The 26,196-nt window shown below is 41.1% G+C and overlaps 1 protein-coding gene across 1 annotated transcript in view; it reads left to right on the top strand.

Moving 5' to 3' along the window:
- The window catches only part of GMDS (GDP-mannose 4,6-dehydratase), a gene marked incomplete at its 3' end in the record, with an annotated part of 554,110 nt that overhangs the window by 89,400 nt on the left and 438,514 nt on the right, over positions 1-26,196 (top strand). The window lies entirely within an intron of this gene.

The raw sequence follows: 26,196 nt of genomic DNA, 5'->3' as shown, positions 1-26,196 counted from the left end.
TCCTCTCAGATAGGATTTTTGGTTTTCGATGCATCTTCTTAGAAATATTGTTATGCACATACCAGTTCATATCCTTTTAAAATTTGCATAACTGTAGTATTCCACTCACAATCCTGCTGGAACAAACATTCTTATTGGCACATACCTTTGTAACTACACATGCATGTTTGAGGCTACATCCTTAGTGTAAAACTTGTAGCCATGAATAAAGTTGAGGATCAAAGAATGTATGAGCCTCCAAATTCGCTTTGTAAAAGTATCTGTGCCAGTGGCATTTATATAACAGTTTAGCTTTTGTCAGTTCAGTAGGTTAAAAGTATGATATTGAGACCTCATTCTGATATGCTTTCATTTTGAATGAGGTATCTTTGAATGCATTTATATTGTCCATACGTACATTCTCTGTTAATTGCCTGCTTATATCTATATCATTTTTCCTATTGGAGTATTTATTTTTCTCTTTTTTTTAACCGATTTTAAAAAGTTCTTTTATATTTGAATTTTGTGTGAAAACAAATAAAATACATATTAATTGCATAGAATTATAAAAATAGAAGTAATAGAAGTAATAATATCGAATTCACTCATAGTTGCATAAAAAATAAATAGCCAAAGTTTGCGTTAGTAAGCATCACTCCTAATGGCATTTACTTTTTATCTATTTACAAAATTGAGGACACATTGTATGTGTGTATATAAATCACACTGAGAACTTTCATATATGACTATACAATTTTCTAAATTGTTTTCCTTTGAAAACAATAGCCAATTGTCAAATAGTACTATATATTATGATACATACATTACACTAACATTGATCAAGTTTCCCAGAGTTAGAAAGTTTGCCAGAGTTACCCTTTTCTTTTTCTTAGGCACATTCTTTGTATATGTGGACATTAACTCTTTTGTCATATTGAAGATAATTTTTCCCCTGTATTTTCTCATTTGCTTTTTAATTATTTGCGCTTTTTTTTTTTTTGCCCTTTAGATAGAGATTTTATATTTTCCCGAGGTCACTTAAATTACCAGTCATTTTTTCTTTATAATCTGAATTTTGTGTCCTACTTACTACGTTTCCTGCCTTACATTATAAATATATTTATCTATTTTTTTTAGTATTTTTAAGATTTCCTTTTCAGTCTTTCTTGTGCCTAACTTTTAATTGGTATAAGAATTAAAGTTGGGCTGAGCTTGATTTTTTCCCTAGCATTCTCTTTCCCAGCATCATTTATTGGATCATTCATCTTTTCTCCACTGCCTGAAGGGTGGCGTTTTTGTCTTATACTATGTTCTTGTGTCTGTTTTTAGATACCAGGTTTTTATTACAGCATTGATTCTTCTCTCCTTTATCATGTTTTCATGATACATAATTTTCATGACTAATAGGATTCTATCCCTGCTGTTAACCTTTTTTCAGGATTTCCAGAGTATTCTTGCATATTTATTTATCTCTAGCTTATAATTTTGACAACCTCTGTCCAAACCCCTGTAAGCTGGCATTGAGTAAAATGTTAGGTCAGCTAGGATTCATTGACTATCTTCATAATGTTGAATCATCTTATTCAAGAGCAAGGGTTGTCGTTTAGTTTTTAAAAATATCTTCCATTTATACATCTTAGAAGAACTTCAAGTTTTCTTTACATGATTTCTGTTAATATCCTAGTAGCTGTTTGAAGGTAGTCTAATTTCATTGTTAGCATAAATAGTATATTTCTCCCCAATATAATTTTTTTCATCTAATTATAAATTGGAACACTTTTGATATTGAAGAATAATTTTTTGATTTATTATTTTTCATTAATTAAATTTTTTTCATCATTGTTTATTTTTAAACAATATTTGCTTCCCCCCACCCCCTCAGTTGTAGTCCCCATAGAATTTCCTTCACCCATGCACCCGTGCACCATCACCTCAGTCCCCTGTGCTCCTCCCTGCCTCCCCCTTATCCCTCTCCCTCCTCCTCCCCTGTAGTATGTCTCTGATTTATAATTGTCTGTTTTTGCTTTGCTATTATTTTTGTGCATTGATGTCTTATTTGGTTCCTCTACATTCCTGCTATAAGTGAAACCATCCAATATTTTTCTTTTTCCTTGAAGAATAATTTTTTAATTAGATAATAGATTCTTGGTTCTTACATACTCAGTTACATTATCTCTAAATGATTATTTTTATCTTTCTCATCTAATTGTACTGACTAGCAGTAGGAAGTGATTCTTAGTCTTTTAAATAATTTTAAAATTGGCCAATAAAATACTTTGAGTACATTTAATTTGATTACAACTAAGATAATTTTGACACTTTAATATTTTGTTTAATAAAGGCATTAATTAAAATTTTTTGCCTTTCAAATTTGTTTATTTTCTTACATTGTACATTTTTGTTATTTTTTTTAAGATTTATTTATTTATTTATACAAGCACTGGGTATAGTCAGAAGCGTGGGAGGGTGAGAGAATTCACCAGAGCCAGAGCAGGGAACAGAACAGGCAGAATGATGAAGTACACTGCTGAGGGGAGCAGCGGGCGGCAGGAGAGGTCTGCGCACCATGTGGGACCCTCGCCCGATGGCCGGGGATCGAACCAGCGCTGCAGAGGCTGTGGGCAGCTTCGCAGCCCAGCGCTCAACCGCTGCGCCACCCGGGAGGCCCACATTTTTGTTATTTTAATTTATATATATATTTTGCACAATTGTTCATTTTTAAAAAAATGTTTGTTTTTTTTTCCCCTTAGGTGTAGTTCCCACAGAATTTCCTTCTCCAGTTCCCCTGTGCACCATCCCCACATTGTTCATTTTTGGACAAAGTTTGGTTTCTCTCCTTAGGGTTCATCCCTGTAGTCCTCCCACCACCATAGCACCCATGAATAATCACCATAGTCCTTTGTGCTCGTCTCTCCCCTGCTCTGACCTCTCTCTCCCCCTCCCTTGCTGTATGCCTCAGATCTATGGTCAGCTTTTAAGTTTTGTCTTTCTTGACTTTTTTTTTGGTTTCTCTATATTCCACATATAAGTGAAAGCATTCTGTATTTATTTTTGTCCTTCTGATTTATCTCACTTAGCATAATCCTTTCCAGCTCCATCCATGTTGCTGCTAATGGGATGAGTTTAGCTTTTGTGATTGCTGAGTAGTATTCCATTGTATAAATAGACCACATCTTTTTTAATCACTCATCTGTTTGGGGCATTTATGTTCTTTCCATATCTTCGCTATTATAAATGGTTTTGCAATAAACATAGGAGTAAAGGTTTCCTTTTAAATTAGTGTTTTTGTGCTCTTTCGGTAGATTCCTACAAATGGAATTGATGGATCTTATGGTAAGCCCATTTTTAGTTTTTTGAGGAACATCCACACTGTTTTTACTTTCCCACCAACAGTTGTATAATAAAGGCATTTTTGGGCCTCCCTGGTGGCACAAGGGTTTAAGATGCAACCTATGAAGCTATTCACAGACACCGCAGCACAAGTTTGATCTCTGACCAGGGAGCTACCCACATGGCGCAGCAGACCTCTCCTGTCTTCCCTGCTGCTCCCTTCAACAGTGTATTTCAGTACATTTGTCTGTTCTGTTCCCCACTCTGTTTCTGGTGAATCCTTTCACACCCCATACCTCTGGCCCGTACCCCAGTTCTTGTATGCATAAATAAATAAATCTTTAAAAATTAATAAAGGCATTTTAAATACCTTTTTTTAACAGTAATTTCTTTTTTTTAATATTTATTTTTTTATACAAGCACTGGGGATCGAACCGGTGCTGCAGAGGCTGCGGGCAGCTTCGCAACCCAGTGCTTAACCGCTGCGCCACCGGGGAGGCCCTTAAATACCTTTCTTAAAGAAATTACAAGAAGATAAAATTACAAAAAAATAAAATACCATCCTTTAGGTATAGATAGGTTTGCATCGTTAGTGTTCTCATGTTATACACTGGTCTATGTTTATCACCTGGTCCTGTCATCTTGTATGTGGCCCTTCAAGTGGGATGGGCTCATGGAAAAAAATCCTCTACTTCAGTTTGGAAATCTAGCATAGATTAGCCAGTGCCAGCTTAGATGAGTGTTTCTTAAAACTGTAGAAAAAATAACAGGAAATATTTCAATTAGTACATCTCAAGTTAATAGTCATATATTTATTGCAGTTTATCTTAGGAACAATTTTTTTAGCCACTTTGACAGTTTTTCGGATATTTTCTTAGAATGAATGAAAACAAAAAAACTTAGAGGCATTTTCATCTTGGTTATAGTCCCCATACAATTCCCACCCCCTCTTGTTTTGATCCTACTCCCTCCCTCCCCTCCTCCCCTCGTAATGTCTCTCTGGTTTATAGTTGCTTGTTGATTTTGATTTTTACTTTATTATAATTAGTCTTTTTCCTGGTTATTAAAAAAATGAACAATGATGTAAAATATATATAAATAAAAAATTGGAAAAAAACCTTAGGGGCAGAAAACAGTATAGAAGGAGTATGAGAGAGAGAGCGATTAAAATCTAGAAAGCTAAGATTTGGATGGGTAATATATGTACATATTCTGGTATCAAGAGCAGTTTTCTATGTATTTTGTTAACAGCAATGTTTAGTAATACAGGTAATAATAATAATACGGAAGATTATTGTGAGCAAGAGATTACACTAAGAGCTTTTATACTGATACAAGAAATCATCTTCATACTTTTACTTTCAAAGAAATGATGCAACTTAGTGCTGCAGGCCTCCCCTGTCTCACCTGCTACTTCTCTTAGCAGGGCATTTCAATAAATCTGCCTTGTCAGGTCTCCAAAAAAAAGATACTGCTTACTTGCCTAAGATTATCTAGCTACTGAGTAGTGATCCTACACATTTATTGTGAACTTTATTCATTCTTGCACGTATTTACACGGCATAATTATTTTTGAAATTTATAATTTTCTGCTGGGGACCATTGAGTTTAATAATTTTAAGCTCATTTTATATTAGAGAAAATATAGCAGAATACACTATCTCGGTACATCCTTAAATAGCACTAATAATTCAGGTGTCTCCAAGGGATTTAGCCCATGTAAAGGCAGTCCAACCATATTCTAATCAAAATTGCTAAGTGTTCAAACTAGTGGAAGCTGTGAACTTTATCTGTGGTCTGTGTAACCTTTATTGTGGGATGGAACGTGATAACTTATATTAAGTTTCATGTAATTAAAGAAAGAAGTGTTGGTACACTTAGAAGTATGAACCAAATTTAGATATTATTTTTAAATTTCCTGAGGGATTAGAATTTAGTATATGGCCAGTATCTATAAAATTTGCAGAAACATCCATTCCACTGAATTTTATTTGACTACCCTTTTTGTGAATTCTTCATCTGAAATAACTGCTTCTTTTATGTGGAAAGAATTTCAGAGTTCAACTTTTAATTTTATAGATGAGAAAACTTGAAGCACAAAGCAGTGATTTTCCCCACAGCACAACATATTATACGGTAAAGCCAGTTGGCTACTGGAATCCATATGCCTAGAATTCCATGGAGATTTTTTTTGTATTGGTAGGAAAAATAGGTTGTTGAGCCAGAAGGATCCCACGCAGAGAAATCATTTATTTTTTTTCATCTCCGTAGCAAGTTTTGATTTTGTTGTCATCCTAAGCAGTTCTAATACTGTTAATCTTTATATACCTGTTCCTAAAAGAAAATCATTTGTCAGGTATCTATTCTTCCCCCTTTATAATGTGTTAGGTGGATTGAGTCTTTTGGGGCAGAAATAATAAAATGCCATCTTTAAGAATACTGTGTCATGACAGTGTTTGCCTTGAGCTCCTTGCTGTTATTTAAAATAAATAAATAAATTTCAAGTTCGACCTACACAGCAAACTGAGATCATACAGGGTCTTCTAAGTATTTCTTCTTGTCTCGGGGATATAAGATAATTTTAAGACACTTTTAAGAAAAATAAAATTCCCAAACCAGGAAACCTGGGACTTGGTGAATGCACACAGCTCCAACTGGGACCTGCCGTGTGTACTCAATCGTCCCACAGCTTGTAAAGTCAGTTAAATATAGTCGCAGTTGGGTTCTGTGGAACAGCAAATAGGAAAAGAAGGGAAAGCTGGAGGCGTGTTGGTAAAAAGCACTTCAAAGTAATTTCTTTTGACGCTTTTTAAAGGCTTCTTTGTAAATGCACTTTTAAATAGTAGTTCTGTTTCCTTGAATCCACGCAAGAGCAGAAAATAGACTGGATTCAGGAGATGTGGCGTGGGATATTTTCAGCGCTGTAGCTGCCTGGGTTGGGACAGCCACTCTATTCGCACTGCACATTTTTTTTTTTTTTTTTTAAATATACTGAAATTCAGGTAACAGCAGCAGCCTTCTGTGATACACGCCCTTCATCATCCCCAGGGAATGTTCTCTGGCGGGCTGTCCATCAGGGGCTCATGGTGGGCACACTGTCCACCCACCTAGTTTCCAACCAGGAGAAACACATATAAATGGCCCAATATTAGGTAACGCTTTGGCCAATAAATAAAAACCTAACACACCTCGTTGTCTCTGCCTGAGTGTAATGAAGTCAGCTAACTGCTCGTCTCTTCCAAGAACTGTGTCCTCCAGGGACTTTTCCCCATTAATAAAACCACTATGCACCTCTTCGCTCTTAGTTATTCAAAGAAATTTTGCATGACCTCCTTTCACTATCTGAGGCAAACTTGGCAGGCCAAAGATTTTTATTATAATTTCTTTAATCTTTTTGGATTTTACGTTGACAAGGTCTTGGTCTTCTCACCGGTGATATGATTTGATCTCAGTGCTCTAGGGGCCCTGTCCAGTTCTGCTTTTATGACCCATAGCCGTGCGGGAGGTGCTGTGGAAGCTCAGCATACCACCAGCACTACCTCAGGGGCTGCATCTGAGAGCATCCGGGATAAGCCCCACAGTCTCCTTCACTGTGTTTCTACACCTCCGTGAACGTGCTCCCATGGACCTCCTGAGCCCTGGGCTTTCACGAAGCACAACTGTCCCCCTCCAAACCCTGTCTTCAGAAAACTGATGCAACCCAGCTGAGAGTGTCAACAGGTCTTTGAGAAACTCCACTCTCGACAACCAGCTTCTCAGGTGTGAACACAAACCCTGAGACTGGAGGATGCTTTTAAGTCTTGTATTTATACTCTGCTGCCCTGCTTATGACTCCGAAGTGCCTGCGGAGCTCCTGAATAGACCTATTAACTGGAGGTTTTCACACTACAAATCAGAATTTACCACACTGGGCTTAGTCACACCAACATTTCATTTATTTTGGATCAGCCCCTTCAGCAAGGAACTTAAGGTTTTACTGCTCGAAAAATGCTTTTGAAATGTTATTTACCCGGTTGCTCACTCAACATCTGACAAAAAATGTGCAGGCGCTTCCAGGAATAGTAAAAATGTGTTTCGAAACAGTGGCCTGAAACAGGGAGCTTAATTCTAAGGTCCGGGGCCCCCCTTTGAGCAGGTCCACTCTTTGGAGGCTTTCACAGTGTTCCTTTCAATGGGGACCGCTCCTGACATAGCTCAAATGTGAGTCAATGTATAAATATTTTGTTAAGAAGTCTTGTCAGCAACACATTTATTTCATTATGCATAAAATGTAACTACTTTTAGTTTCTAAGTTCCTGAATTATCTAGTATGCTCAGGGGGATTTCTCTGAATTCTCTACATCCAAAGCATTTTGTGCGCTGGAATGTGTCTTTATATTTTTTGAGATCCTCAGAGAAAAGTTCTGGGTTTTGTGGCATGATCTGCTTTGTAAGCAGCACGTGAAGGGTTGAATCTCTATAAAAAGGAAAAGATGGTTGCTCTTTTCACTTGCTGGATGCTGATGGCATGCGTCAATGTAGGGAGCAGAGGGGTGCATTGGTAAATGAAGAGGGGGTCGGAGCACTGACCCGGGATTGGAGCAGAGGTGTCCCTTGTCTTCATGCCAGGCTGGAGACTACTAACTCTAGGGTTTCAAAGTTACAGCAATCTGATGTCTTGGCCATTTCCTTTTCCCCTTTTGGAATATTATCAGAATACCCTAATGCTTTTGGACTAAGTCACTGGAAACTTTAGGTTCAGAATCTCATGCATCTCTTCTGGGCTAGCGACCAGTGTCATGTACCATTAAAATTATCACTTGTGTGTGTGTGTGTGTGTGTGTGTCTACTGTAGACAGAATCTGCAGGATCAGAGGGTTAACAGTCACCATTTTGATTATCTTGATGATTTCGGAGCTTCCCTTTTGGCCATTTGGCTGACTAGTAACTTGTTCTAGGTTTTGTCAGGATTGAAGAGTTATCTGAGTATCTTCTTCTCTCTGTTCCAAGTGCTGTCTCTGACATAGTGAAAGAATATAGACACTAAATTTAAGAAACAACTGAATCAGCACACAATGGGGCTCTCCTTTCTCCTGCCCTCTGCTCCTTCTGTACAGAAGGCCCCTAGTGACTTCCTCTCTATATCTTCAGACCCTCTGCCGAGAATAGCACCAGCATCTTCTGCTAATTAGCTTCCTGTCCGTCTTCACCAGGTTGGCCCCGAGTTCATCTTTGGGAAGGCGTTCTTGGCAGATTCTACCTGACGGTTAACTCTGTCCTTGGGTTTAGAGTACACTTGGGAAAAGAGTGGCAGCCAACCACAGCCTGCACCAGGGCACTCTGAGGACAGAAGGTGCACACCTTGTCACACCCTTGCAGGGACCTACCATTCAGTTGAAGCAAGAAAAAGCCTAGACTTCCATATTATAAGGAAAGTTTCTTTCTTCCTGGTTAAAACACATTTGAGTATGTGCAAGTGTAAAGCAGGGGAGAAGATAATTCCAGCAGAATACTAAAGGATATCCATGGCCTCTTTTTTTAATATTATAGCATCCTGGTCTTAGCTACAAGGGCCACTGGAGATTGTGCAGCTCAACTAGACACCAGTTGTATACACCCACAGGTCGTTCGAGGGTGTTCATTTAAGTATTTCGCTACCATGTGAAACTCATGATGCCTGAGTGTTGTCCCACCAAACCGGCCCACCCAAGAGGTCCATTATTCTAGTCAGGTTGGCTCTTCCTTTTCTCTGCTCTGTTAAGTGTTAACTTTGTTGTCTGTTATGTGCTCATTATCACCACCCTTCCTAGAACCTAACCGCCTCTCTCTGAACTCTCCAAGTGGCTCTCTGATTTGTCTCCCACTCTGCTGCTCTTTGACTTTCAGGCTGCCTGCTGTGCTCTGCCAGGTCTAACTCTGCCTTTACGTGCCTGCACAACTGGCTGACTTCACCACCACATGCAGGGCACAGACCATAGTTGGATATTGAATTAAAAATAAGTTACAAAGACATTTTGAGGGCATTTGTGAAACTTGACTATGGACTGGACTAAGAGTACTGCACTAACAGGAGAGTGTCCGCATGCTAAGGAACCACATACCACGGAGCTACCATAAAGGGTGAGATGTGGTCTGTGGCTGCAACTTACAGTTGTTCTTCACCCAACAAGTAAAAGGGAGTGTATGTGTGAAATAGGGTGGAAGATAAGGCTACTAATTGGTGAGCCAAAGTGAAGGATTAATGGGTGTTATGTACTATTTCATCAACTGTTGTGGAGGTGTGAACATTTACAAGGTTAAAGGCTATGGGGAACATCTAACACTGCAAGGAGTAAGGCAGGTTTTAGGTCCAGGACTGGCAATGCCCTCTTGGAGCTCTGGGGCAGGACTTGGGTGCGCAGAGGACCCCGGCACCACACTGGCCTGGTAGCGGGAAGGCAGCAGGGGATGGGCATGTAGTTTGCTTCTCTTACCTGATGATTATTTATTCTTGATTAGGAAATATTTGATACATGAAAACAAACTTGTAATATCTATGTAATTCAGGAGGTATAATAATAAAATGAAAACCTGGGCTAATCTACCACCCATGTTTTAGAAAAATTGTAGAATCCTGGTGAATTTTCACTGCATTCTTTCTTGTCACAGCCTAGAGATTACCAGTATCTTGATATTTGCCTGTTCTTCTGCTTTTCTTTACAGTTTTATCATCTATGAATGTTTGATGATTAATGAACACTATGATTAATGCTTTGTGTATTTTTTAGTTTGTAAAAATTATATCAAACTGCACTGGATATCTTTTTCATTCCGTGTTGTTCATGAGGTTTGTCGATTTTGAATGAGTAAATATACTTGAATCATTTCTACTTCTGTGTAAGAGCCACTCTTCGGAATATACCACAATCTGTCAGTTTTCCTATTGTTGGCCATTTGGATGTCCAAGAAATGTTTCTATTTCTTTTACAACAAATGCTTCTGTGGAAATTTTTTGTGTCATCCACAGGAGTCTCTAGGGGATAGCCTGCCTCTTAGGCCATGAGCAGCTTCAGCAGTGGAATAGAAGCAACCACTATCATTTCAAGTGGCTTGACCAATCTGTTGGCTAGCCCTATCCACTGTGTTCATGAATGTGTCTTGGCTAATAATTGATTTCAGTAGATTTTTAGATCTTGGCTAACCTAGTGGGTGTAAATGCTTATCTCACTGTGGCTTTGGTCTGCATTTCCCTGATTACTAGTGAAGACTGATCATCTTCACTAGGATTACTGGCAATTTGGGTTCTGTATTTGTTCATGCGTTTGCTGGTATTCCGATTGGGTTGTCTTTTCTAATTTAATATTTAAGACTTTTGTTACTGTTCTTTTACATATGGACTGAAATTTGAGAAACTGAACTAAAATGCAGATCCATTCACACCTCTTGTTATTTCCCTCAATGAAAGCTGGGGATTCTTGCCTTGGTGATAGTGACTCTAGTCCTTATCCCCACCTCATTCTGCCGTGTTCTCCCCAAACCTGGGCAACTTGGGGGCACTTGGAGCTGCTTGGGCTGGCCAGTCTCTTTTTTTGTGGGTCAGCCCTTTTCCTAGAAAGTCATCTTCTGTCCTTACCCTCTCTGGAGCTCCTCTTCTTCCCACTGCTCAATGGGGGATGCAGCAAGGTTAGAAGGCTTGAAGGTTAGAAGGTTAGAAGGCTCCCAAGGTTAGAAGGCTTGAAGATACTCCTGGGGCCAGCCAGTCCTTACAGAGAGAGCAATGGTTCCAGCTGGGAGCTTGCCCTTGATATCAAATTAATCAATCTGGAGCCACATTTCCTCTCTCTGACCCCTTGACCCCCAGGGGGCAATGTCTCCACCTCAGTCATCCTAAGAGCCAGGTCTCAGGTATCTAGGGACCTCACTGCAACTTGAAACTTTTTGAAATTATTCTAACTAGCAAATTCAACTTCCTTGCCCTTCCCTGCCTTTCCCAGAAACCCCAGTCACAGACTCAGCATTCTTCGCTTCTGCTTTCTGCCCCTCACACCCGAGGCATGCCTGTGGCTCTGCATGGCCTGCTTGCCTCCTGTTTCCAGGGCCTGTGAGTGGAATGAAGTAGTGTTTTTTCCCCATGTCCTCACCTGACTGACTGTAACATGAAAGACTAGGAAACATCTGATTTCCCCCCAGATTTATTGAGATAAAATTGACATCTAGCGCTATAGAAGTTCAAGGTGCACAGCATAGTGCTTAGACTTACATGTAATGTGAAATTACCACAATAAGTTAACATTGTTACATCATCTCATATAGATGAAAACAGAAGTGTTTTATTTCCCTAGATGAGAACTCAAAAGGTCTTCTTGCTTAGTAAGTTTCATATATGAATATATGTATGTGTATATGTGTGTGTATATATATATGCGTGTGTGTAAATTATATATCCTATTTTATATATATATATATATATATATATATATATATATATATAAATATCACACAACAGTGTTACCTGTAGCTGCTGTGCCTCACATCCCTGGTGCTTGTTCATCTTAAAAACTGGAATTTTGTACCTTTTGACCACCTTCTCCAACTTCCATCCACGTCCACCCTACCTTTGCTGCTGTGGTAACCACAAATTTTATCTCTTTTGCTGTTCCTTTTTTTAAAATTTGATTCTACCTGGAGTGGAATCATTCAGTATTCAACCTTTCCCTGCTTGACTTACTTCACTCTGGCCATGTTGTTCAAGATGGCAGGATTTCCTCTTATGATTGAATAATACTCCATTTGTGTGTGTCTGCCTATATATATCCATTCACTTGTCTATCTCCCTGCCTACCTACCTATTTATCATCCATCCATCCATCCATCCATCCATCCATCCATCCATCCATCCATCCAGGCATCCATCTTTCTGTCTGTCTGTCTTATCTGTCATTCTCCCCTCTATGTGCTGGTGTCCAAATTCCCCACCTTTAGAGGCAGCAGACTGGAATGCGTGCCCACCCTCCACCCATGTGACCTCATCTTCACTCATTACATCCACAGAGACCCTGTTGCCACAGGGCCACATCCCCAGGTAAGGGTCAGGACCTCAGCGCACGAGGTCGCAGTTCCACCCACAGCAGGGCCTATGTGTAGTCTCATGTTGTTAGGTTAGAAAATGGCCCCTTCATACATGAACATGAACCTTCTCTCCCCTTTGTCTTAAGGACTAGAGACGAAAACATAAAATGGAAACGGGCTGGTGGTGAGCGTGCAGTGAGAGGTAGATAATAAGGCCTTTGTTCAAGTGCTGTAATTCCCTCCACCTTGTAAGAAAACACAGCGCCTATTGTCGGGCACTTGCCTATTAGACAGTTGCTGCCAAATGGATATTATTAGCCCGAAACCAGTGGGACCCAAATTTACGCCTATTACAGGAGGGTGGTGGGGCGAGGAGCAGGGAGAGGCGGGGGAGGCAGAGGCAGAATGCAACCTGAGCTAAACCCAGACTTCCTGGCGTGTAATTAGCATTCACAGAAGGTGCCAAGCGGACACTTGGGCACTGTGGGGCCTCAGCATGTGGCCGCCGCACCGGGAGAGCAGCCACTGGCAGTGTGTGGTCACACGTCCGGTTTCTGGACAGTGGCTGCCCGCCTACCTGGTCATCGTCCTTTCCATCCTGTGGTTCTCTGAGCCTGGGGACTGATCATCAGTTCAAATAAACACTTGTTAAGTACTGTTAGTCTACCCTTCCCGCCCTGCCTGCTCAGAACCCACCTCCAGGGATAGGTTCCTGTTCCGAGTTTTGTGTCATGAGACTGAAATTCATCAGTGGGCACCCACCCGTGGACACATGAGGAGGCTACTGTTTTGGGCGGGGGTCTAGAGCCTGTGCTGCACCATTTTGGAAATATTTTTGTGTTTCAACCCTAGTTTAACACAGCGTTTTTTCCTTCAGTTATTATTCCAGCCACGCATGTGACCATGACAGACAGGTTACGCCAGCCCAGGCCACGGGCTCCTGAGTTGGAGGAAACTAGTTGGTTTTCTATGCCAACTTCCTCCCCAGTATGGGCATTTTATGTGTCATCCAGTTGGCTGCCCAGTCTTTGCAGGACCATCCAAATGGGCCAGGGGCTCCTGCAAATGTCCAGCAAGAGCCGAATATCAGCCCAAGCCCCCTCTCCTTGTGTGCTTAGCTTTGGCCTTTTCTCAGACCTTTGCAGTGCATTTGCTCTGCTTTATTTGAATTTCAGTTGAACTTCAGCTACTTGAAGCTACCATTGTGTGTTTCCCCTTTAAATATTCTTCTCTGGGAACAACGCTTCTTTCATTCCTTTATGTCATTTTGTATTTGTCACTCTCTGAAGCCACTTTCACTTGTCAGTGTCCCTCCTGAGACTTGAAGCACCTCATCAAGGTGGTGACTTCCTTAGTGCAGAGTGCCAGCAAACACACTGCGGTGGTAACTCAGTGGTTATACCTCTGGCCTCCTGAGCAGTGTGTTCTGTCATCAGAGTCACTGGGGATGAGGTTCACAGTGTCCAGGATCTGCTCACCCCAAGCGGTGGACCTCCTGCAGCGTGTCTCAAAAGCGTCAGTGGTTCTGTTTTGCTGTGTGGACATAGTTCCCATCTGATTGCCTGAATCACAAGTCTCCTGTTTGGGTCTTGGGTCCGGATTTCCCATGCTTTGTTGGGGGAATGCTAGGTGTTACTAAGTGTTCTCTTTCACTACCAGCCTTCTCCCTTGCGGGGAGTGGGGTGTCTGTCAGCAGATAAACCTGGTAGTGGTGCTTTCCTGTCACCCTGGCTGAGTCCCAGTGCCATGCACCAGCCGCTGCCCATAGCTTCTGGGCAGCGTGGCCTATGATGGGGAGTATGTGGGAGCAGCCTATGTGTTTGCTGATAGATGTCTGGGTCAAGGAGACATGTTATGTCCCCACAATGGAATACCGTTCAGTGGTGAGTACAGATGGCGTGTGTTTACAGCAAATGGAGGGAGCTGGAGGGAATGATGTCGCATAGAGCAAGGCAGAATAACAAGAACAAATACTGGACATTTACGTCACAGATGATTTGATAAAGGCAAACGCAAAAACTGCTGGACATGAATGCACAGAGAGGGTGGGGGAGGGACAGGGACAGGCCAAGGGATGGAGTGGGGGAAAGAAAGTGACCTAGTGACAGCTGGTATTACAACATCAGGGCTGGATGTGAGGAGTTGGAATAAATATATAGAAGCAGATTCTGAAGGCCAGCAATCTGAAATGAAGGGTGGGTAGGGAGTTGCTCCTTCCAGAAGTTCTAGGCGAAAATCATTCCTTGCCCCTTTCGTTTTAGGTAACTTCTGGCCACTTCACGGCAATCTCTATTTCTGAGGTCACATGGCCTGCTGTCTGTGAAATCTCTCTGTGCCCCCCCCCCCACCCAAGGACACTTTTACTGGGACCCACCCCCAAGGAAACCAAAACAGCCTCCTCATTTCAACATCCTTAGCTGAACCACATCTGCTGAGACATTTCTCATCTGAGATCACATGTGGGTTCCAGTGACGAGGATGTGGCTGTGTCTTCAGGGTTCATTCTTTGGTCCACCACTCACAGTAACTCAACGGCTGGGCATCTCCCATGCCCACATGACCAGCTGGCACCTGCTCACATCACGCCCACTCCTCCCACTCCAGTCGCTTTCCCTTTTCATCTGCAACGCGGGTCTTTCAGTTGTAGTCTCTCTCTCTGCACCTTCCTATGGGCCGGGGCCTCCTTCTCTTCCTTGTCGAGTAGCTTGGTTTCCATTTTCCACAGACCTTGCAGCCTTGTGTCATCTCTCATCAAACTCCTGCCCTGTTGAACTCTGGGCTATGTGGCACAGTGGGCAGGAGCCCGTGGAGTCAGACTGTCTGGGCCTAAATCCCAAGCTTGCTGGTTAATAACTGTGTGACTTTGGGTAAGTCACTTAATTGCTTCTGCCTAAGTTTCCTTGTCTGTAATAGGGGATAATTAGAGTCCATACTTTAAAGAGTCGTTGGGAGGATTGCCCAAGTTAATAATTATAAACTGCTGAGAACACAGTCTGTCACTGCACTGTCCAGAATTGTAGCCAGGAGCCATATGTGGCTGTTGGACAATTAAGATGTGACTAATAGGACCAAGGAGCTGAATGTTTAAAACAGAAGCAACATAAAACCTGTTTCTGTTGAACATAAGCTCGTTGTTTCACTAGGACTACATTTCACTTTAACTGATACATTTCACACATAAACACACCGCCGGTTTTGTTGGTGTGAACTCATATATTCACCTTGAATGTTTTTTTTTCTGTGTTCTATCTAACTCTGGAATGTGTTTTTCTGAAGATTCTCTGCAGACAGCATAGTTTACATGACACATGAAGTCATCACTGTTAATTAAATAGAAATGCTTATCATTTTAATTAAAATATAATTGAATTGTTTTTCTAGATAAAAGAAGTATAGAACAATTTTGGTATCTAAAACACGCACACGCAGCTGCTGCAGAATTGAGCACAGATGCACGAACTGGCTGTATAGTCAGAAAAACAAAACAGAAAAGATGTTTGTTGTGTTCAAGACTTTAAAGAGAATAAGGGGAATGAATCTAAGAGATATTTTCAACATATCCATAGTGGGCTTGATTAGCTGTTTCCTCTCAAAAATTGAAAATGAATGAATGCATTTTGTTGCTCGAAATCTGAAATAAATAGCTAAGAGATTTTAAATTTTTAACAAGATGTGAACTTGTAACTTTGGCCACTTATAAAATGGCTTGAATTAACACACAGAAGAGGAAATCATTTTTTAGTTGTAGAGTCGGTGAAGGAAATTACTTCCGTTACTGGTTTAATTAGAAAATTATGAGGAAAAGAAAAATATAGTTTATTAAATCTTAATTGACTGTGGAATGCAAGATCTTTCTAAGAGTATTAAACATTAATCGATGTGAAATTTGAAAAATTTCAACTGTTTGTCTTAATATTTAGGTAAGTCATACACTACTTGAGTCTGTTGGTTAATATTGTAGGTGTCCTTTAGCTCAAAGGATTAAAGATTTTCAAAGAAGTGAAGTGTATTTGTGTGCAGAAATACCAAATTTGTAGCATTGATGTTTTTTGATGTTTTATGGATATCAAAGAAGAATTTCAGATGCACACGACAGTTTGTGTCATGACAGATTAGGTCAAATATCCTCACTTAATAGAATTTTGGAAAGTAACTTTTTTTTTTTTAATTGCTTCATTCTACTCTGTTCTGAAGCAAACTCTGAAAAATTGTCCTAAGTCTCCTGACATTGTTCTATCCAGACATCAGCAGTTAATAGACCTCTTGAAGCAGACAGAAGAGAGTGAGGCTGTGGTCCGTGCTCTTTACCACCTCAGTGTTGCTGGACCTGGGGACATGCTTTACACTGATTTTTATAACATTTGCTTCAATATAAGATTCCCTTTCTTGGCACAAAGGCATGTTTGCCACTTACTCGTTAGTGTGGAAAACAGGACATGTGATTTATGTTTTCTCCCTCATATTGTCACTCTTTTTGAATGAAACACATTTGAAGCTTAAGGAAAAGTGAAAGTTTATTTGTGATCTAGCGGGAGGATTGAGAACTTATGTTGAAATCAAAATGATTTTCTACATTTTTACATTTTTATACATTTTTGTATGCAGAAGACTTTAATTATTAATAGTATTACATTAAATGGCTGTGAAAACAGAATTTGAGGAGCATTGTTAGAGTTGGTTTTCAGTTTATGATGATACTCCTTTGGATACAATGTGGATAACGAACAGTTCTTGAGTTAACCTGAAAAGATATGTTTTATTTTTTTTTTTTAAGTCGTGTCTGGTAATGCCCTTTATTTTTTATTTATTTATTTATTTATTTATTTATTTTTAATAATAAATTTTATTTTTATATTCCCCATACAAAAGATATGTTTTAAACTGATATTCCTTTGCTCCAGAGTCAAATCAGTTTTTCTATAAAAAAAAAGTACTCCATTTTTGCCAATTATGTATGAATAGGAAAGGAAAATGATTTTATAGTATTTCAGCTTTTGGAATTCTTTGACACAGCCTCGAGGTGTGACCTACTTTTTAGCAGTCACTGTTATGGGTATATTTTGGGGGCGATGCTGGAACCTACCACTACAGCTAACAGAGGGCAGCTTACACCCTCACACCACTCCCTTTTGTCCTGATTGCTTTGAAATCTAAACATAGATCAGGTATCCCTGAAGGAAATTTGGATCTGAATGGAGATGTTCTATTTGTGTAAGGTAATAGATTTTGGAAGAAGTTAATATAAAGAAAAATCAACATCATTAATTTTTTTTTAGATTTATCTATTTATTTATTTATGTTTGTTTGATTGTTTATTTATTTATTTATTTATTTATGCAAGCACTGGGTACAGTGAGAAGTGCGGGAGGGTGAGAGAATTCACCAGAGCCAGAGTGGGGAGCAGAGCAGGCAGAAGGTCCGAAGTACACTGCTGAGGGGAGCAGTGGGCAGCAGGAGAGGTCTGTGCGCCATGTGGGACCCTCCTCCGGTGGCAGGGGAGCAGTTGGGGATCAAACCGGCGCTGCAGAGGCTGCAGGCAGCTTCACAACCCAGCGCTCAACTGCTGCACCACCCAACATCATTAAGTTTTCATTATCATTGATAGGATATTTCAGATATAGTTAGTTAAATAAATGTATTATTAAAATGAACTTTTATGGCCTCCCCTGGTGGCGCAGCGGTTGAGCACTGGGCTGCGAAGCTGCTTGCAGCCTCTGCATCATTGGTTTGATCCCCGGCCACTGGCGAGGGTCCCACATGGCTCACAACCCTCTCCTGTCGTGCCTGCTGCTCCCCTCAGCAGTGTATTTCATCAATCTGCCTGTTCTGTTCTCTGTTTTGGCTCTGGTGAATTCTCTTACCTCCCGAGCTTCTGACTGTACCCAGTGCTTGTATAAATAAATAAATCTTTAAAAAAATTAAAAAATAAAATGAACTTTTACTTATATTTACCTTTTAATAATTTTACTACTAGAAAATTTAAAATCAAACATGTGACTTACAATGTATTTCTATTGGTTATTACTGGTGAACCCCCCAGGAATATCCAGTTAGTGAACATTGGCATTAATATGGTTGCTGATGTGACAGCGATGATGATAATGTATTGATCCCTGTCTTCTCACTAGATAGGAAGGGTAAGCAATACGTCTTACTCTGTGATTGTCATATCTCATTGCGTAGCCTTTTAGATATTAGTAGACATTTATCCACCGATTCCCCAGGATCTGCTCTTGACAATTAAAGTACAAACCTACATTTTTTTCTTTATCTTCAGAATAATGGCATGCCATCCCTTTGAGCACTCTAGTGCTTGCACACACACAGAGACACATAAGATACACACACACACACACACACACGAGCGTTTAGTTTAGTCTACTTGAAGTAGGGGTTAATGAACAGTCATTCTTAATGGACTGTTGCAGAAGTAATTGAGGATACTTATGTGAAAGATTATTTTGCCCTGTACCTTACGTGCATTTTTATACACCTTTAGTAGTTGAAAAGCTTTAAAAACTGTAATGGCATCTTGTTTCTGTTGAAACATTTTTATTTTGATTGAAGGAGAAGTATTGTGCAAATAACACTGCAGTTTGGATTAGAGAAATTGGTTTCATATTCTGCCAAGTTTTCTAACTAGCTCTGTGACCTTGAGCAAGGGATTTAAGCTTTCTGAACTTCAATTTTCTAATCCGGAAAAATGGGGATAATATCCTGTACCTCACCAGGATGTTGTAAGCTATAAATGGGAGAAATATCTTAGCATACTTAGCAACCAAAAGAAGTTATAGAAATGTAAGATATTATTATTTTAATAGAAATAGTCATAAATATTTTGAAGAACATATACACTATAAGATGAGGTTGAACTACCATATCTATTAAGAGTTGAAAGCTTATCTGAATGTAAGTCTGTTTTGGTAGAAAAAAGTGCTCTCAATTTTTTTACAATGTAGATCCAGATCTATAAAACTATAGTCAAATACCCCAAATAAATCATAAGCATTAAGAGAGAGAATAGCCGGGAAACAAGGCAGCAGAGATTTAAGTATTATAAGATTAGTTAGACCTGAAGGTGCTTGTGATCAGATTAGAGTGAATTAGAGACACCTGGTTTTCAGCCTAAGCCCCTGCCAAGGCTGGGGATTTGGAGCCTGGTGCTACTATGGCTGTGATGGGAGGTCATGTCCAACCCCTACTAGGGTGGATGCTATTTTTTAACGTAGAGAACCCACCCCTCCTTCCCCCCATCCCTGCCTCCTAACCACGCCCCCCCATACCCTTGCAGAACTTTGCTCTTACATGGGATGCTCTTAATGCTTTCTATCACACCTGTTGTCCAGATTTACAAAGGCTACAGCCTAATCCGATTTCAACCCCATCATGACTGGGGAAAGAAAGCAAGTGGCAAAATAAAAACAAAGCATCAGCCCCAGTTTGAACCATTCTCTGAGCATCTCAGTGCTTGTGCCCCTCTGTTCCCCAGTCTCTTCATGTAATGAGAGCTGCGAGTTCAAGGAGGCATGTGCTTCTACTTGTAAATAAGCGATTTCTCCCCCAAATGGCTTTTGGTACCTTCTCTGACTGACAGAATCCTAATGTACCTTGGAACCCAACCTAACAAGTATAGAGATTGCCTAGTTCACAGAATTGAGGTTTACCAGCGGATTCTACCCCCAGGTGCCATGCCCCAGCGAAATCGACATATTACTAGGTCTCCAAGAGAGGGGTTCTCAGACCTGCTCGCTGCTCCCCACAGCCCTCCAACTGCTGTTTGTAGGAGCTCTCCCATTCACTACAGTGATGTGTAGTCTTCTGGGGAGGTGCTTCCCAGTTTCTCCATTCACCCTCTGTAAACATGCTTAAATTGTATCCTCTGTCAATGATTTTAAGTTACTATAATCACATTCTTAATGTGTGTCTTTCTTCAGTGACTTACAGTGTTTCCAGTGAGGGGGCTCCAAGGTTGCAGATCAAATCTGAAATCAACCAGGGAGTCCTTAAGTGACACTTCAGTGATCATTCGCACTTATTTTAAGCACAATCTTAACTGGATGGTGCCCCTTATTTACAATCATGAAAACAATTGGTTAAAAACAGCAAGAGTATTTGTAAATAGTTAAACTGTGCTTGTCACCAGCAGTGAGTGACATTTTAGTACCAACCTATTCAGACTGTGCAGTATCATGGGGAAGGATATAGCCACCAGTATTTGGGGATCCTTTTGTTATTGTTATGACCTTTTTAAAGTCACAAAACAAAAGGACATTTGTTTTTCTTCCTTCCTTAGCCAGGGCACAAATTATAAAAAGAAATGTACAAGGAAATGTTAATAAATCAGGTAAATACTAAAATTTCATAATTCTTCCCTTTTCAGTACAGGTTTTTTTTTTCTTCCAAATTTAAAGTTTTTCATTAAGCATGGCCTTGAACACTGGACAAAGTGCAGCTCTGTTTAAGAGTACCTGCAAAAAGTCATTTCCTCTATAAATCACTTGCATGATTAGAACTACGCAAGCATGTGCTTTGCAAAGAAACAGCCTGTAATTGTATGGACTGTCACTTCAAGAGATAATAGAAAGGGAAAAGGAAAGTGAGAGGAACACTTACTTTCAAAATTTGTATAATTTATATGTCTGTGTACTACAGAATTTGTTAGTATATACATATTACAAGCTATATGAAGTCGCTACAAAGAGGTTATTATTTAAGTATGAAGTTTGCCCGTCATTTGTTATTAACTTGCCTGCCGATCTATACAAATCTTTCTCAATATGTTTGGAGCCCTGAGTTATAAAAACTTTCAGTTAGTATATTGTTCTAAACTTGAAAGGAGTCATTCACACCCGCACTGAACTGGCCAGTTAGGCAGATCTTTAAAAGGATTGTGACCGGGATATGTTTCTTGTATTCCCTCTGTTTTTCCCACCTTGATTTCATGCTCAAGTGCAGTGATTTATTTCTCCAGGGCACCGAGCCATCCACCATGGTAGTATTTCATAGCTTGCCTTTCATCTACACAGCCCTGCCACCCTGTGCCCATGACTCATGCATCTACTGGTGTTTCCCTGATAGCACAACTTCTGATTAGCTGTGTGGGCTACCTGCTTACTGTTCTCATCCTGTCCACGTGTGGGTTTGCTGAGGCATGTGAAATGTGGCGGTCTGCGCCAGTGTCGGAGCATAATCCTATCTAGGCCAGGAAATGCCTGGCCGCCCAGATACTTCTCAGAGCAATAGGGCAGGGGCTAAATCTCTTATTTCCTTCCTGTCCTCTGTTCCATAACACCTATGGCCCAAGTGGCTGTGTGATAGCCACTAATCTGGGCGCTTTGCATTGTTAATACCTCTGAGAGAAAGCACATTTTGTGTTAAAATACCTGTGGGTTTGTCGTTTGGAGCGATAGATCTTGTCAGTGAAGCAGATCGCCATGTAAACAATTCATTACAAATCTAGATAGTCGTTCAGATCCTCGCTGAGACCTGGGACAGTTACTTGGTCTCACTTACCTCAGTTTGCTCTTTGTGTGATGGAGATAAAAGTGCCAAGACAGGGTTGTTGTGAGCAGTGATCTGTCAGTGCCCACTATTGCCGACCTCCTTCTCCTCCTCACCATCATTTGAGGCAATAGTACAGATCGTTTTACCTCTGAAGGATAAAAGCTCTAGCTTGAACGTTAGGAATAGGAGAGGGGGACAGTGAAATATAGAGGTTCAAATGGAAAGCGCTTACACTTAAAAAAGGAAAGAAAACCAGTGATATGCCGTATGCTTTGGGCTCTTACTTCTGGAGATGAGCAGGTCCAGGCCCCCTTCATGTGTTCGCATAATAGGTACACGCGCAGCCACGTCGGTGTTAATAGCTGCATTGGGATTTACTGTCAAGGCTTTTAAAACATCTCCTGGACTCTGTTGGAGTATTTCTGTGTTGTCTTCCTCTAATTACATAATTAAAAATTATCTTTTGATATCCATAACTGTTTCCTTTCTACCCACCCCCCGTTTTAACCCATCAATCCCATTTTCTTTATAATGTTGCCTAAATTATAGAAATTAATTTTACTATGTGACATTAAGATTATTACAACTGCTGGGTTGTGCAGATATACCTAGAGTTCAGATTTTGGTGTTTGCATTCTTCCTTGCTCATTAAACTAGGAGTTTACACCAGTCATTTGCAATTTGAAAGGAACATGTTTTTGAGCTCAGTTTCCTGGGAGTTCTATCAGTGAAAATTTGCTAACCTGTATCAAACTAGCATTTTTGAGTAGTTTTTAGGAGATAAAGTTAGTCCATTTCAGACATGTTCTAGAGACATGAGAATAAGCCATTGGCAAAACTCAGTATACCAGAAAAATGGATAAACCGTATAAAAGATAACAATCCTAGAAAAATAGCAAACAAGGCCATAAACAAAAATCACTTGAGTCTTGAAAATAAAAACAAAAGCATCTTGTTTAACCTTTCAAATTGGAAAGAATATTTAAAAAAATTAAGCTTTTAGGTCATTTCTTCCCACGGATATTTTATCATATGTAAACTTAATTTACCATGGACTCAAGACTTCACGTCACAACCTCCTGCCCTTGAGCGTGTTTGGGGACAAAGAATTCAGGGTCATGGAACAGCAGATGTGGGGTGACAGGCAGCACCTGGCTGCTTTCTACAATGGTGGTGGTCACCTCCCAGCCCATCACGGTTTCCTGAAAGGTGTGTGCTTGCAGCACAGCCCACTGGGACTCCTCTGTGTGTGCCTGGGGTCTGCCTCCAGCCAGGGAGCACCAGCCTCAAGGACTCTTCTCCACCCAATGGACCGGTGGAGGGGGTGTTAGTGGATTGTCCTCCATGAAGGGCACCATCCACTCCTCATTGTTTGCTGGTTACGCGTATAGATGACTGTGTTCCTCTCCAGCAGAAGGTGAATCAAAGGAAGTGAAAGTTCTTTGGCAATAGTAGCTTGCATGGGGAAATCGTTTTCATCTTCCAAGACTGCAAGACATGGAAGTTACTTGTTTGGAATATTGGAGGGCTCCTTGTTTCCTATTTTTCAGTCACTCACCCTCTGCAGATCATCATTGGTTGTGCTCTTGTTTTTCACCCTGGCCTTGCCCCACTTGATTCTCTGCTATACACAATAAGTCAGTCTCTTCATTGTGGATCCTGTCACACTATTTTTTAGTGGCAAATTCTGAAGTCTGGGAGTCCAAAGGCAATTTCTTGGTGCAGTTTCTGCTGCTTCCTTGCTGTGTGACTGTACACTGAACATTTAACTGCTTTGAACCTCAATTTTCTGGCCTGTAAAATGAGGGAGTTGGATGAATGAATCCCTATGATATCTTGAATTCTGTGTGTTTGAAGGAGCTTTTAGCCAATGATTTGTGTCACAAATATGAACCAGTAACAATACTTCTCCAACTTAGCCTGTGGGTTCCTTCCATGGCAGTGGCTAGTCTTCCTGGTGGAAGTTTTCATTTAACTCAAAACAGCATCCCCAGCTCACCACTGAGGTGCTTTCATGTTTATCTCTCTCTCTTTTTTAAAGATTTATTTATTTATGCATGCAAGAACTGAGGTAAATGCCAGAGGTGTAGGGGTGAGAGGATTCACTAGCGACAGAGTGGGAAACAGAACAGTTGGATTGACTGAAATCCAGTGCCGAGGGGAGCAGAGGGGAGACAGGAGAGGTCTGCTGTGCCATGTGGGTATCTCCCTGGCCAGGTATTAAACTCATGCTGTAGTGGCTGTGGATAGCTTCATAGGCTGTGTCTTAACCCCCTGTGCCACCAGGGAGGTCCCACTTTCCTGTTTCTCTTACTGGGTGGGGCTCCAGGTGATTTGACATTGTAACTGTGATCAGGTGAAAGGATGCTTATATTAGAGTAGTAGAATACAGAGAGTTAAAGAGCATAAAAGGCTTTGTAAAGGGGCCTTACTGAAAGGCCATTCTATTTCCTGATGCTTGAGATCATCTTAACAAAGACCTGCATTTTATGAGCACGCCATGCCTTTAGCCCAAGACTCCTTGTCCTGTTCTGTTCAAGGAAACTGCCAGGAGCTTCTGAAGCTAAACCATACAGCACAACATAGCCCCACGGGAACAGGTTCTCAGATTGTGCAGGAAAGAGTCCTTTTCACTTGTCCCTCTGGGCTGTAGTTTGGGCATCCACGTTTGGCAAAGAGAGAACTTCGAGTTCCCTCTGCCGGGGGAGGCGTGCCCACATGGCCACGGTTGTTTGGGTGTGGGGTGGACTTGAGGGTCAGCCAGTGCTTATTTCAGCCATCTACGGCCACTGAGAGAAGGGGAAACTTTCTGTACTCCCTTCAGCTTTTGATAGCTGTGAAATTTAGGTAATTTTCATACTCTAGTCAAGGTATGGTTCAATTGATTTCTGGAATTCCTTTTTATTTTCACGGGTGTTTATCTGGAACATTTCTGAGGACTCCATGAAAGGGGGAGAACAGAGACACCCACATACAGGGAACTTAGGAATCGGGCACACCTAAATCTGGCCTTTTTGGACCCTGCGCCATGGCCCTGACCCCACAAATACACCCCAAAATACACTCCCAAATACACCCCCAAATACACCCATAGTCTGGTTAAATCTACCTCTGAACAACACCAGACCCTTCCCCAGAAGTGCCAGTGCTAAAACAGGACCTGGGAAAGCTCAGCCACAGCCCTGCCTCCCTCCTCCAAGCTCTGGAGTGCTCTGAAATTAAGGACAACTTGGGTTGGGGTCACTTGATGAAAGCACTATTTAATTCATAAAACACCCTTAATGGAAAATGCCTAAACCAATTTGGTTTCCAAATGTCTTCATTTTGGTTTTTTATTATTTTATTGGGTTTTGACATGTCTAGCCAGGTCCTGGGTAGAGGGAGAGAAGGGGATTATTACCTAGGTCAGTGTTAGGGTGGTGGGGTGGGGAGAGGGGCTTGCATTCTAGTCCTGGCTTCAGCTTTAATAGTGGGACACCAGGCTCATGGGCTGGCCTCCCAGTGCCCCAGGCACCTCAGATGCTATGTGCCTATCTGCCTTCCAGACTGGATTCCTGCAAGAATGAGAGGGAAAATATTTCTGCATCTTGAAGATGTTAAAATTGGGTGATTACTTAAAGCTGTATCCAACATTTAATAGGAAAGGGATCCCCTTATTCACCACATGTAGAATTAAGTGTGAAAGAATCACAATTGGACTTTATCTCTCCAATTAAAAAGTTTTTATAACTAGGACCAAACCCTGATGTTTGTTACCAGAGTAACTAGGGTCACAGTGAATGAGTTGGAAAGCTAGTCTGTTTCAGCTCCTCGGTTTCCAAGGAGCATCATGTCAGAACTTAATGGTTGTAGTTTCTCACTTGCCAGGACATTTCAGTCATGGGTCTGATTCTAGAAGCCGTGTTCTTCTAGAGAGACAGAAAGGATGAACCCACCGACGAGGCTGACGCCAGCCAGCCGAGATACTGTGTCTCCCTGCAGGGGCCCCTGGGGACCTGGGGAAAGGATGAGGGGAGGCCAGCTGGGTTCCCTGGGCCAGAGACCAGGAGCCCTTGCTCTGCTGCTTTTCCCACTCATTGTGCAGTCTGGGCCCTATCACTTGAGAGACCTGGCAAGGAAGTGAGGAGGAAGTGAGTGCCACTGCTGGTTCAGAATGTTCCAGTGTGGTTGGAAAGTTTGAGAAGCGGCCTGGGTGAGAAGAACAAGACCTTATTGACAGGGTTCAGTCCTGGTCAGGTCTGTTTCACATCAGCTTTCTACATAATCACCACTCTCCCTGCCCCCAAGGATCTCCAGCACTTTCTCTGCCTACCCCCATTCCTTTTTAAAACATTCTATGCTGCTATGGTAGAACAC

This window comes from Talpa europaea (assembly GCF_964194135.1).
Source record: "Talpa europaea genome assembly, chromosome: 2".
NCBI lineage: Eukaryota > Metazoa > Chordata > Mammalia > Eulipotyphla > Talpidae > Talpa > Talpa europaea.
Note: the sequence above shows the minus strand (reverse complement) of the source record. Positions and strands in the feature narration are given on the sequence as shown.